This window comes from Maniola hyperantus, chromosome 12 (assembly GCF_902806685.2).
Source record: "Maniola hyperantus chromosome 12, iAphHyp1.2, whole genome shotgun sequence".
NCBI classification, from domain to species: domain Eukaryota; kingdom Metazoa; phylum Arthropoda; class Insecta; order Lepidoptera; family Nymphalidae; genus Maniola; species Maniola hyperantus.
Genome location: NC_048547.1, coordinates 14,958,917 through 14,972,378, shown reverse-complemented (window position 1 = coordinate 14,972,378; position 13,462 = coordinate 14,958,917). Strand labels below are relative to the sequence as shown.

The following is a 13,462-nucleotide window of genomic DNA, read 5'->3' as shown; positions in this document are numbered from 1 at the left end:
TAGGTTTCCTCACGATATTTTCCTTCACCGTTAAAAAGTGATATTTTATTGTTTAAATTTAAAACTTTGAAAAGCTAGACGTGCCCAGGATCGAACCTCCGACTGAAAGGCAAATATCTTAATTCTTAACCATCAGCCTATTAAATTACCGTTCTAAAATTGGCGAATAAACAGTGATAAAAGAACAACTTCCAGAATATAATATGTAGATCTCGATTTATGAAAAGATGTTCCTATTTTCCTACGCGGGACATGTTTACGCTTTAAATAAGCCCGTTTTATTTTCCTTCCGCCCTGTATATATCTACAGTTATATAGGCACTTATTATATTTCAGCCAAATCCTCACAGTTGCTCTAATGGTACATGATTCGTGCGCGGAAAGATAATATCCCAAAATTTTACCATTCATATGAGGCTCTCCCGGGCTTAGGCCTTAAGGCGCGTTATTTATAACGTTTGTCGAGTACGAACGTGACGCCCCCGACGTGACAAGTAAACGAGGCTCGATCCAAATTCTATGGAACAAAAAATCTTATCCAGATTAATCTATACTTATATTTAAACCACATATATATGTATATTGATATATCACCGCACAGCTCAAACTACTGGACGGATCGGGCTGAAATTCGGTATGCAGATAGCTATTATGACGTATACATCGGTAACGGCACTTGACTCAATATCCGCACCAGCTAGTGAGACGGCAGCCTGAGTCAATATCCTGTGGGAGGCGGTAAGACGCCGCAGTCGGATATTGCCGCCCGTCGGGTAACCGCAACTCGTATCTACGCTCTCTACCTATAATACGTTTCACGTAAAGCATGCACTCTATAATTTTATTGCATTGGCGACCAAGCGCTGGTCAAGCCTAAACTTCAAAGTTTTATATCATCAGACATCAGCGCAAGATCGCCTGCCAGTCGGTGTTTACAGAGTAGAGTATTATTAAGGCTATTTGATCTAGTTACCCCCTTTCGTCATTTCACTATCGGACCGCGTGGCATCGTATAGCCTGAAACTTGATCCACATTGGTCGGGAGGCTCGAAGCTGTAATTCGTTTACGGCTGAATCCATTTCTATGATTCGACATAAAAGGGCGTTTTGATTGATCGAACGACGGCATCATGTCGTGGGTGCAGGTGAAAGGGGAAATATAAAGGGCCGGATTATCCCTTTTTTGTACCTTCTGTACCTTCGCTCGTTAAAACAGTTTGTTCAGTGACGTTTTATTCTTAGGGTTCCGTGGCCGAAGAGGATCTTATTACTAAGACTTCGCTGTCCGTCCGTCCGTCTGTCTGTCAGCGGCCTGTATCTCGTGAACCAGGGACAACCCTCCACCTCCCATGGCCCCACCAACCTCTCGGTTATATGAGCCGAATCGCGGGAGGGCGCCCGTTCGGTACTCGCTCTCGGCGTTTTGCCGGGGCGCCTTCTTGACTCCCTAGTCTACAAATAATTTAATGTCTGCTCCTTGTCCCTTATAATCACTTGGGGGGCTAGACGTCACTATAGTAGAGCTGAGATCCCCGCTGCTGTGTGATGTATATCTCGTGAACTGTAATAGGTAGAGGGTTGAAATTTTCGAAAAATTCAAAATGGCCGCCATTCAAATTATTATACTATTCAAATTTACAAATAAAATTACATGTTACAATAATTGTTGACTCCAGTTTAAGCCGCGTAGGTTGAATGGTTGTTTCTTGTATAACGCAATGGTGCGGATTACGGAACCCTTCGTGTGCAAGTCCGACTCGCACTTGACTAATTTTTTTATATCTTCTATGTACTTTCGCTCGTTGAAACAGTTTGTTCAGTTGTGTAAGTTTGCGCGTTAAGCTTATTGGCCTGCGAAGGGATACACTCGAGTCTCGAACCTTCCATTATGGATGTTAAGTTTTTGTTTATTTGGTAAAGCATGACTCTTACATACTTATATGCTTATCCAGTTAAAGATACCCCAAAATTGGTATATTCTGTCTTTTCTTTTCATTTTAATCGTAATACTTACCTAGTCAAATGTTATTAACTAGGTAGGTACCTACGTATAATTTCTCATAACCTTATACTTGTTTTAACAGTGAAGGAAAACATCGTGATCACACCTGCATGCAGCCTGAAAATCTTTCCATAAGTGTCAATACGCATCTAATCAGCATGATGGACTACGACCTAAGCCCTTCTTATTCTGTGACGAAACCCGTGTTCAGTAGTGGACCAGTGATGTGTTAATGATGATGGCATTTTGTTTGGAAAATGCCATAAAACCTAGTTAGGTTTCCTACAGTTTGTATGTTTACAAACGAATACAAACATTGCATTCATTGAACTGTAGGATTCTAGAACATAAAAAGTGTTTGAGTTTAGTGCGCAATAAAGTGGAAGTTAATGGAGAAGTAAATTCAGGTTAAGCGCCCCTCGCGGACAAGTTGCACAACTACAGTTGTTACTTGTTGTGATGGTGAACAGCTAACAGTCGGCTAGTGTGTTGGGGGACCTAATAACACCAAATTAGAGAAACAAGCCGCAAACTGACTGCAAAGTCTATCGTCATGCGACGCCTTAATAAATGAAAATTTGTACAATAAGAGATTAATCGTGTCTTCTTCTTCTTCTTCTTCTTCTTCATCGTAATACTCCTGGTAGAGTGGTCGTGGTCATCACGAAGTGAAGACGTCTTTGGAAGTAGATGTGCCCCGACAAAGCTCAACGGGTTGCGAAGAAGTGGCAATGGGCAGGGCACATAGTTCGAAAAACCGATAGAAGTTGAGGTCCCAAGGTGCTAGAATGGAAACCTCGCACCGGCACGCGTGGCATTGAAGCACCTAGAGTACGCGCCAGAAAGTAATGTGCATCGGCCTTTAGAATGACATTTCGGCTTTGTAAAGCGTTGTTTCTGTCACTCATAGGTACCTATAATATTATAACGTTGTGTCGGTCTCAACGACAGAGACAATGCTCTTCAAATCTGCTATCTCCTTCTAAAGATCGATGTACGGCATCGACAGTACGACAGACGACATCAAGCGAGATGTAGGTAGCCGTAGTAAGTCCCTACAAGAGACCTATGTCCAGCAGTGGACATCAATCGGGTGATAATGATGTGATGCGCCTCACGAGCATTCTCCACTTCTCCCTGCCAGCCGATAGCCTGGTACTTACAGTCGTGCAAGGGACCACAGTAGACTTAATTTGGTCGGTCCATCACATGGGCGACCTTGTAGTGAACGAATTCTCAAAAATTACGTGTCAAAAATGTGTCAGGTCAGGTGGTTCCGTTGCGCAATCATCCCCCAGATTACTGGCGGGGAATTGTTCGGCGTCCACACGCGGCAATCACGAGGGGCTTGTCGAAAGAGTAATAAAACGCATTAATTCCCAGCGAGCGGCTCGGGCGGCCCGCGTGTAATATTTACGTAATTTGACGCGGATGTGGAGTGCCGAAAAGCCGTTTATTGCTTCATCCTTTGTTTTATTGTGCAAATACAAATGTCATTTACTTGAAGCAGGCCTTCCTACGTAACGTTTATTTTAATCTGTGGTTTCGTTATTATATCATGACCAACCCATCGCCAGCTCGTTGCGGGTCCTCTCAGATGAGAAGGGGTTGGCCACAATCCACAAGTGCCGATTGGCAGACTTTGGACACCTTTGAGAACATTGTGGAGAACTCTCAAGCATGCAGGTTTCCTCACGATATTTACCTTCACCATTGTGAATATTGCAGTTATGGAATGACATAAGGTACCTACTTTTTGTCCCAGAAAGTCAAAGAGTTTGCACGGGATTTCTAAAAACCTTAATCCACGCGGACCAATTCCCTGGCATCAGATATAGTTATCAATAAAAGTACCTAGATAAACTTTCAAAGCAATTCAACAACTATAAAATATAAGCTAAGAATTCAAGCGTTACTGAAATGGTTTCATTCCAGCAATAGGTAGGTACTTGAATTTTAAAAGTTATGTACGTGTCCATAACTGCGCGGAGCAGGATAGCAACGTCCAGGATATAAAATATATAGTAAAATATCTGCTTCTTCTACCGACGAGCCAAACAAAAATAGATTCAATAACATTTCTATAACGCTCGATGCAATAGAGAATTTCATATCCGCCGTCCGTAGCCGCCTTTGTGTCGCTCTCCACGTCCCGATACTAAATCCTGGCTTTTGAATCACCACGCCAATCGCCAATCTATCCGCCAATATAACTATACCTAAGTATAAAACTGCGAATTTTGCGCTAGTCTGTAGTAGAATCAGCAATACTCTACCTAGTTTCAGAAAGTTGTGTCTGTCTGTCTGTCTGCTAGCTTTTCACGGCTCATCCGTATAACCGATTTTGATGAAATTTGGGACTGAGATAGCTGGCATGGGCTACTTTTTATGCTGAAAAATGAAATACTTGTCACGGGATTTTTGAAAACTTATCTACTTGGGCAAAGCCGCGGGCATCATCTACTAGTTAATATTATAATGTCATCATCATCCGCTGTCCACAACAGTCCACTGCTGCATTAGTGCAGGCCTCTTCTAACGATAGGGTTTGCCCGTAACCACCACGCTGGGCAGACGGGGTGGTGATCGCAGTGGATGGTAGGAGTGGCTCAGAGAATGCTGCTGCCCGTTCTCGTCATATATAATACTGGCCTCGTGCGACACCTGTGGGAAGAGGAGAGAGAGGTATACTTAGTATTTTCTCATGAAATCGCTTCTATCATAAATTGCATTGTATAAAACGGGTACATACTACATACTACGATTAATTAGGCGATTTTTAACTGCCCCGTTTTATACAATATGTCGTTAAACCACGAAATAAGCTTAATCGCTTCTATCATATGGCCAGCAGGCGGGTTATGAACGGCTGAATGCAGCTGGTACGTGCCGACTGCCGGCACGCGCGTCGCCGACACGGGCACACGGGCGCGGGGCGGCACGGAGCGGCCATACTTTGCGCGGCTCGATTTATCCCCGCGCCGCGCGCCGCAGCATCCCGGCAGAGATTACTTTAGACGCTGCACTGTAATGCGCTATCTTTAGCTTTTTATTTTCTCGCCACATAATACCTATACTGCAACGGAATAATAATTTGGAATTTGTTAGCTAATTTTTAGGGTTCCGTACCTCAAAAGGAAAAAATAACCCTTATAGGATCACTTCGTTGTCTGTCTGTCTGTCTGTCCGTCTGTCGTATCTGTCAAGAAAACCTATAGGGTACCTACTTCTCGTCGACCTAGAATTATGAAACTTGCCAGACTTAGGTCTTAGTACAAGTAAAGAAAAAATCTGAAAACCGTGAATTGCCACAATTCACGGTTTTCAGATTTTTTCTTTACTCATAAAAAATTCAAGGTAAGATAACCATACCAAGTGGGCTATCATATGAAAGGGCTTTATCTGGCCATTCCAAAACAGATTTTTATTTATTTTTGTGCACAATAGTTTTCAAATTAATAAACAAACACACTTTCACATTTATAATAACAACTAGCTGATGACCGCGACTTCGTCCGCGTGGAATTAGGTTTTTTAAAAATCCCGTGGGAACTCTTTAATTTTCCGGGATAAAAAGTAGCCTATGTCACTCTGCAGGTCTTTATCTATACCCATGCAAAAAAATCACGTCAATTCGTTGCACCGTTGCGACGTGATTGAAGGACAAACCAACAAACCAACAAACAAACACACTTTCGCATTTATAATAAGGGTTGAGGTACTGATTTATATGGGTACTGATAAAAACCAATCGTTTTCTGGATGGAAAGTAATTAGGTAGTATTTTTCCGAAAGTTTAGGTTTGTGACTGTGAACTCTGTGGGACTTGAATTGTTTGATACTTTAAGTTAATATTAAAGCGAAATCTCAAAGACAATAGAGAACAATTACGGCGGTCCCCCGCCACGACGACGACGACGACGACGACGACGACGGCGAGCGACGGCGACGCTAAACGTATAATATAAAACCCTTTTAAATAAGTTTAACTTTGCGCTGGGAACTGTTGGCTAAATTTGTGCTTTTCGGTCGTTTCTTTTCATTAATTCAACTTCTTACCTCAGCTTCCTTAAAATGTTTCACAATTTCGATGTTCTGAAGTTTTATTAAAACTTTTAATGTACCTACCTACCAGGTTTAATGTACCTACCTACCAGGTTTAATGTACCTACCTACCAGGTTTAATGTACCTCCCTACCAGGTTTAATGTACCTACCTACCAGGTTTAATGTACCTACCTACCAGGTTTAATGTACCTACCTACCAGGTTTAATGTACCTCCCTACCAGGTTTAATGTACCTACCTACCAGGTTTAATGTACCTACCTACCAGGTTTAATGTACCTACCTACCAGGTTTAATGTACCTACCTACCAGGTTTAATGTACCTCCCTACCAGGTTTAATGTACCTACCTACCAGGTTTAATGTACCTCCCTACCAGGTTTAATGTACCTACCTACCAGGTTTAATGTACCTACCTACCAGGTTTAATGTACCTACCTACCAGGTTTAATGTACCTACCTACCAGGTTTAATGTACCTACCTACCAGGTTTAATGTACCTACCTACCAGGTTTAATGTACCTCCCTACCAGGTTTAATGTACCTACCTACCAGGTTTAATGTACCTACCTACCAGGTTTAATGTACCTACCTACCAGGTTTAATGTACCTACCTACCAGGTTTAATGTAGGTACCTACCAGGTTTATTAATTATGAAAGTTTTATAATTTAGTCTCTATATTTTGGGGACGTTGGGGAGGATGTGTGTCGTGGTGTGTGTTGGTGGTTAGTATTGCTTGCTTTTCCTGCTGCAGTAGTGGGAGGGCGGGCAGTGCACATCGTTGTACCATACAGATTTGTCTGTTTTGGTGGATTACAACAAATTTCGCTTGAAGTTCCAAGACTGCGGCGTGTGGAAGTCAGTAGAAGAGACCTAAATGTCCAATAATACCTAGATATTAATATTCTATCGGTAGAGCGCCTTCTCGGTGTCATTTTCCCGCGCCACCGTGACGCGCTGCCATCGTGTATTCAGTTTGTTTCAGCCTTAAACAATTTGCTTAATGGCAAAACGATTAAGACACTTTATTTACCTACGAGTTCCGACCCCGTGCCCCGTGGGCGTGGCCCCGCACAGCGCACACCGCACACCGCACAGCGCTTTGCACTCGTTGCATTGTGCTGGCGCGGCTTTAAACAGTAAATGCAAACAAACTTCCCTCTATCGGACAACTTTTTAGCACAAAACAAAAGTGGAACGTTTTACACAGACTATGCAAAAACTACGTTCCATTTTCACCAAATTTTTGTACAGCTCTTGCTGCCTTCTTTTTTAATAAAAAATGTAGATCGGAATAAAATTGAAAGGGTTTGTGTTGTAACGTTTCACGTTGTATTGAATTGTAGTTGAAGGTAAATGATTGTTTTTCTGTGAGATAGGCTTGCTCTTGACGATAAATATAATCCTAAAAATGCCTAAAAACCCGGTCAAGTGCTAGTCGGACTCACTCACGAAGGGTTCTGTACCATTGTACACGATATAACACTACTCTACTCTACTTACTTTTTAAGTTTTTAAAATGCATGGCAGCCATTTAAAAAAAATTGTGATACACACTGTGAAAATATTCAGCCTATTACGGGTCGTAAGTCGTAAGATACAGCCCGCTGTCAGATACTTACAATAGGAAAACAATCTGAAACATTATAGCTCATGGATCTGTTTATTATACCTATGGATTACCTACTGGCTACTGGATCAGATACTTTAACTTAAAGCTTTCATGCGAAGCGTGCAGTTTTTACAGAGATTAGCGCTAGAGATGAGTCTGTGTGATGCTGGGGCGGGCGGGCGGCGCCGCGCCGGCAATCGATACGCGCTCCGAGTGGCGCCCTAACGCGATTTGTCACCATACTCACTACACACCTACATTCTGAAGTATACAGTACACTCAACAAAAGTATGATGTGATTATAGTTACCTATCTACATTCTACACGATTTTACCACACGAGTAGATACTCATGTGATTTTACCACACGAGTAGATACACATGTGATTTTACCACACGAGTAGATACTCATGTGATTTTACCACACGAGTAGATACTCATGTGATTTTACCACACGAGTAGATACTCATGTGATTTTACCACACGAGTAGATACTCATGTGATTATACCACACGAGTAGATACTCATGTGATTTTTAACCGACTTCAAAAAAAGGAGGAGGTTCTCAATTCGTCGGAATCTTTTTTTTTTTTTTTTTTTTTTTTTTTTTTTTTTTTATGTATGTTCCCCGATAACACGAAAACGCCTAGACCGATTTTGAAAATTATTTTTTTGTTTGAAAGGGTATACTTCAAAGTTGGTCCCATTTCAATTTGGTGAAGATCTGATGAACATCTTCGAAGATAGATACTGGAACTCTTCAACGGATAAGAGTAAATTGCTCGCGATCAGTGTAATAGCTTAGTAAACAGTAGACTTTTAACCAGTCATAGCATAATTATTCCATGGGGCCACTAAAAATTGTGAAATAAAAATTTTTTACAAAAAAAATAAAAACCGACTTCGTTACACAAACACTAAAAATTGAAAAATAATTTAATTTATTACCGAATATATTATGTATACAAGAGTTAATATAGTTCCATAATAATATTTTTTGGGGTCGGTGCCAATGAGGTGCCATTGTGGAGTCCCATAAAAATATGAAGTCTAGACGATTCGCGCAGCTAAAGCTAATTGGCACCGGCACCAAAAAGTATTATTATGGAACTATATTAACTCTTGTATACATAATATATTCGGTAATAAATTAAATTATTTTTCAATATTTAGTGTTTGTGTAACGAAGTCGGTTTTTATTTTTTTTGTAAAAATTTTTTACCACACGAGTAGATACTCATGTGATTTTACCACACGAGTAGATTACACATGTGATTTTACCAACAAAACCGAGCTCTCAAAAATACGTGTGCAGTCCACGTGGCGGTACAAGTGCAATCTTCACAAAATATTAAGTTTTGTCTCAAATGTCATGTCAAAAATAACTATTTTAGTCTTGGATGAATAATTTTAGTCGTTATTTTAAAGATGAACCGTACTTTTGGCATGCCAGTTGTCCCGCATAGAGTTAAAATGGCGCGTGCAAAGGCATTTTTTAGATAGCGAGCAAATGAGCAGGCGGGTCACCTGATGTTAAGTGATTACCGCCCGCCCATGAACATTTGCAGCACCAGAGGAACCGCCGACGCGTTGCCGGCTTTTTAGGAATTTGTTGGTCCGCCCCTTGAATAACCCCATGTTGTAATCTAGTGGGAACACCGCCGATGGGAGTAGGTTTCACAGTTTGCATGTGCGTGGAAAGAAGGATCTGGCACAGTGGACGGTCGAAGTGCACCAGACACCCAGTGGTGAGGGTGAAATTCCTTACGCGGTGGCGCGCGGTGCGGTTGTAAAAAAATGAGGGTGGAATGAGGTCAAAAAGCTCTTCAGAGCACTCCCCATTATAAAGGCGATAGAACACGCATAGAGAGCTAACGTCTCTGCGGTGCTCCAGGCTTTCCAACGAGCCGGTTAGTTTGGGATCGTCCACAAGTCGAACAGCCCACCTTTGGATCCGATCAAATGGAAGGAGTTGGTACTGGGGTGCTCCAGCTCAAAGGTGAGAGCAGTACTGCATGTGTGGACGGACTTGCGCCTTATAGAGTAGAAGCCTGTGCTCGGGCGCGAAGTACCTCTATTATGACTCTTAGCAGCTCTAAGTAGCTCGATCCTAGCAATGGCTACCTACTTAGAGTTTGGAAATTGAATATCTAAGGTCCCCAGCATCTAAAAGCGAGCAATAAAATCTCATAAGCAATCTAGCTTCGCGCAAAGAATGCTTTAGATATCAAAAATGTGTCTCGTATCCTGAAATACGAAGTCTGGAAAGCAATTTGGAGAAAGGTATGCACTTCGCAACCGCAAGCGGGCTGGGAATTGCAACGCAAATACTTAGTGCTTGCATATTCTGACTTATCTAATAATACCTACTGAATCGTACGTACCATTTTTTGGGTACAGGAGAGGTACAGAAGTACCTCAAAAGAAAAAAAGGAACCCTTATAGGATCACTTTGTTGTCTGTCCGTCTCTCTGTGTGTCTATCGTGTCTGTCAAGAAAACCTATAGAGTACTTGCCGTTTGACCTAGAATGTCCATAACATAGATTTGGTCTAACTAATATTTAGCTAGAAAGAGAAATGTTCGACATATATTATATTAAAGTACCTAAACGAACTTGAGTTCGGTTGATTCCTTTTCATGGATCCATTAACCGTGTATTTCCCCAAGTGAGCTGCGTAATTAATCTGGCGGGATTGTTTATTCAAGTGATTTCTTCAGGGAATATCTACCTATCTGCGCCGCTACCACCCGCTACCACCCGCTACCACCCGCTACCACCCGCTACCAGCAGCAGTCGGCTCCTCTCTCGCTACAATCATAAATTTCAATTTAGAAAGTTAATTTTCCCTGTTGCTCCGTTTGTTTGTGAATATTTTTCATTTAATTTAATAATATTTTTACTTAGGTACTGAACGTAATGTTTCTGTTTGCCTGAGCGCTGCGCTGCTGGAAAGATAAAACCTGTCAAGTGCGAATCGCACTCGCCCACGAAGGGTTCCGTACCATCGTACTTTTTAATTTACATGGTAGGTAGCTATTTTGAAATTTTTATTATTTGTTGTTACAGCGGCAATAGAAATAGGTACTCACACTTTGTGAAAATTTCAACTTTTTACGTACATATTGGTTCATGAGATACATCCCACTGACAGACAGACAGGCGGACGGACGGACAGCGGAGGCTTATAGTAATATAATAGGTAATCCCATTGGCACCCGTCGGGTACGGAACCCTGAAAACAAAGGTATGTAGTAAGGTAAAAGGTTTTAATTTATTAAAACAGATTTTTCAGATAATTTAGCGAAGTTCATGAGATTTAATATTTCTAAACTTTTAACAAGAATTCTTGTTTTCAACTTTAAGAAGGAAATTCTTCGAATAGATTTACATTCAACGCGATATTTTTTGGTGGTTTTACTATATTAATATAAAACTATAAAAAGTACATACCTAGTAACGGGCATAATAATATGATTGACTATGATTTCTATGATTATATCTATAATGTCTATGATTTCGTCGAATCTGCTGCGCGATTGCGGGAGAATGACAGCTACAATGTCACGATCGCAATCATCTCCGATTGGTTAACGTTCGCTCATTATTGGCTACAATGCATTGTTGCAACAAGAATCGCAAAAATTCAGCCAATCAGAACAATTGAGATTGTAATAATGATTGATGCAGGTTTTAGACAATCGCCCTGCTGATCAAAGGCTATTAGACTTTATATATTTTGAAAAGATATACAAACCGATTAAGAACCGAAGATCTGAACATCTATCTTCTCAAGATGAAGGATGGAACTACTCAACGGATAACAGCGAATCACTCACTTTCAATGCTTCGGCTTGGTAGGTATACAGCCACACAATTTCAACTCTCTACCTATTGACAGACGGACAGATATACAGACAGACGGACGGACAGCGGAGGCTTAGTAATAGGGTTCCATTGGCATGCTTCAATGAGGGACCCTAAAAAGTTATGCTACTTATTTTAAACGTACCTACCAATACATAGGACCACAGTTTTACGAAATCGTAAAAAAATGCGTAGGACCTAGGACCAACTCTACATCTCTTAGCGACTTAAAAAGACGATCATGACCATGACATGAATCCAAAACATCCAAACGTATAAAAATATAAGGATCAGATACTTGGTCGTGGGCGGGCGGCGGGCGGCGATCGAGCCTCAGGACTGATGAATCCATTTAATCCACAAGATATACCTAAATAGATTACTTTGTGTTGGACCGCGCTCTCCTTTGATCTCAGTGGGTTATGATGAAACAATATATTATGTAATATGGAAAATCTTTTCGCATTGAAATCCCACGCAAATCCTTTTTCGAATTATCATGAGACTGGTTTTATCTGATTGAATAATATAAAATGCCTTGCTATGCCTTCCTGCCTTGTGTACGTCTACCTTAAAAAAATAACAATTTATTGAAAATATTTTACAAATTGATTTACGAAACGAACGATTGATGTAATATTGAAAAAATATTGATTTTAGGCTTATTTAGTGGTATACCGACATTATGATATGAAACAAGAAAGCGGGTAGTTCGATATGTAGATACTGCCCTCTGCTCGAACTTGATCTCTTGCAGCACTGCAGAGTCCCGTCGTGTGTTGACCACGACTGTACAACTGCGTCTAAATATCGTTAATAATTCAAAATAATCTTACTAATCATGGTAGCATACCTACGTGTCGGAAATATCTGCGAACCTGGCTTAGTGACGTTGCAACGCGCTTGCGTTGGCAGTTGGCACCGGGACTGGATAAGTGAAAACGGGCGAGCTGCGGGGAAGCACATTCCAGCGAGGTGCGCAGATATTTCCGACGGGTTGTATGTACCTACAGTAGCTGGCAGACAACCTCCATGGCGCAGTGGTAAGCACTGTGCTCTTATTAGTGGGAGGTCCCGGGTTCGGTTCCTGGCAGGGGTTAGGAATTTTATAATTTCTAAAGTTCTGGTCTGGTTTCGTGGGAGGCTTCGGTTGTGGCTAGTTGCCACCCTAGCGGCAAAACCGTGCCAAGCGATTCAGCGTTCTGGTACGATGCCGTGTAGAAACCAAAGGGGGTATGGGTTTGATAAAAACTGCCATACCCCTTCCAGATTAGCTTGTTTCCATTTTAGACTGCATCATCATGATCATCAGTTCATCGCTTACCACCAGCTTCAGTCATACGATATCAATCAAATTACAGTCCGTACAAAATGACTTCTCACGCGCCGTTTTAACTCTATGGGTTAACTAAACTATAATGTAATGTCAAAAGTACGGTTCACCTATAAAATAAGGACAAAAATCGTACTTTTGACCTGAAATACTATGACGTGTGACTATGTGTATTGCGACGCGTGAGGAGTTAAATTTTAGGCGCATTTACGCGTTTTATATCTAGAGAGAAATGACAAATTAAAAGTGTCTTTAGGCTTGTTGCCATAAGTACAGCTCGCCGTCATGTACATAGTGCGTATGAGGCCTTAGTAGAGTAGCTTAGCTATCCCTGTAAACGCTCACCATAATGTCACCTCAATGTCACCAATGTTATTGGTCTGTGAATGTCACATTATGACATTGACAAGTGAAAGTGTCATTTGTCAAACGTGAGACTTCAAACCGCAACGCCAAACGTCAACACAAAGTTAATTTTAATCACAGACCAATAACATATAGGATACAGACCACCAACTCCATAGACGATGTTTGTTTCAGTAGTAAGGGGAAGTGGGAGGCAAGGAATTTATATAACAAATTG

General features: G+C 41.3%; 2 protein-coding genes across 3 annotated transcripts in view; one reads left to right on the top strand and one right to left on the bottom strand.

Moving 5' to 3' along the window:
* LOC117987251 (cytochrome P450 4d2-like) overlaps window positions 1-7,169 on the bottom strand; it is a 62,247-nt gene extending 55,078 nt beyond the window's left edge. The window contains exon 1 of the mRNA XM_069502398.1: window positions 7,106-7,169. The gene's annotated coding sequence lies outside the window, so the exon portion shown is untranslated. The remainder of the gene's footprint in view (window positions 1-7,105) is intronic.
* Window positions 7,170-13,306: 6,137 nt separating this feature from the next.
* Window positions 13,307-13,462, top strand: part of LOC117987067 (NKAP family protein CG6066) — a 474,080-nt gene continuing 473,924 nt past the window's right edge. For both annotated transcript variants that reach the window (XM_034974021.2, XM_069502400.1), the window contains exon 1: window positions 13,307-13,348. The gene's annotated coding sequence lies outside the window, so the exon portion shown is untranslated. The remainder of the gene's footprint in view (window positions 13,349-13,462) is intronic.